Genomic DNA, 1,475 nt, shown 5'->3' on the forward strand with positions numbered 1-1,475 from the left:
CCTCGTCCCTTCTGCTTCCCTCCATCCGTCTCTTTGTCTCCTGTTCGGGCGTCTCGAAGACACCAGGACGCGTCTCACACCAGCGGCGGATGGAAACATGCTCATTTATTGAAGAAGAAGAAGCGGGCGACCAACAACAATCCCTCATTTTCTCCTCCGCCATGATTCATATTCACGTTTCGGGTTTCATGCAGATTTCTGACCGTGTCACCAAACGTGGAATAAGGAGCTGGAACGAGCGACGAGGAGAAACGAGCATCGGGATCAATATCGGTGATCAACACACACGGACCTGAATATCCAGGCGTCGCCCCCTGGTGGCAGGCTGCAGACACAGCACCACCCTCAGGATCAATGAGGGTCAAAGGACCAGTTGGTGTGTGTGAGTGTGTGGTGTGGGTGAGGGGGGTGTGTGTGGGGTGTGGTGGGACGGGGGGGGAGTGGGGGGTGGGGGGGGAGGGGGGAGTGTGGGGTGAGTGGGGGGGGGGGGGTGTGGATGAGGTGTTTGTGAGTGTGTGGCGGGGTGTGGAGTGTGAGTGTGAGGGGGTGTGTGAGTGGTGGGTGTGGGTGTGTGGGTGTGAGGGTGGTGGGTGTGGTTAGTGTGTGTGGTGTGTGGAGGTGTGTGGGGAGTGTGTGTGAGGGTGTGTATTAGTGTGGTGTGTGTGTGAGTGTGTGGTGTGGGGTGTGTGTGAGTGTGTGTATTAGTGTGTGTGTGTGTTGGGAGTGTGTGTGTGTGTGAGTGTGTGTGAGTGTGTGTGTGAGTGTGTGTGTGTGTGTGAGTGTGTGTGTGTGTGTGAGTGTGTGTGAGTGTGTGTTAGTGTGTGTGTGTGTGTGTGTGTGTGGTGTGAGTGTGTGTGAGTGTGTGTGAGTGTGTGTGAGTGGCAGCTCAGATGTTTTCCTTCTCCAGATACTCCAGAGTGACGGGGGGTGAAATTAAAACTGCATCTCTGTCAGAGCGTCACAATCACCACCTTCAAGTGCTGCTTTGCTCATCAAACTCCAAAATCTGTGCACGTGTGTGTGCCGTGTGTGCACGTGTGTGTGCACGTGTGTGTGCACAGGTGTGTGCACGTGTGTGTGCACGTGTGTGCATGAGATGCAGGGAGCAACCATGGAGGTCTTTAACCCATCAAGCAGCAAATAATACAGATTTGAAGGAGAGGAGCTTCAGGTGGTTGATGTGGTGATCATCCCTCCATCCATCCCTCCGTCATCCCTCCATCATCCCTCCATCCATCCTCCGTCATCCCTCCATCATCCCTCCATCATCCCTCCGTCATCCCTCCATCATCCCTCCATCATCCCTCCATCCATCCTCCGTCATCCCTCCGTCATCCCCCATCATCCCTCTGTCATCCTCCATCATCCCTCCATCCATCCCTCCATCATCCCTCCATCCATCCCTCCGTCATCCCTCCATCATCCCTCCATCCATCCCTCCGTCACCCTCTATCATCCCTCCACCATCCCTCCGT

The sequence above is a fragment of the Takifugu flavidus genome, chromosome 20 (assembly GCF_003711565.1).
Source record: "Takifugu flavidus isolate HTHZ2018 chromosome 20, ASM371156v2, whole genome shotgun sequence".
NCBI lineage: Eukaryota > Metazoa > Chordata > Actinopteri > Tetraodontiformes > Tetraodontidae > Takifugu > Takifugu flavidus.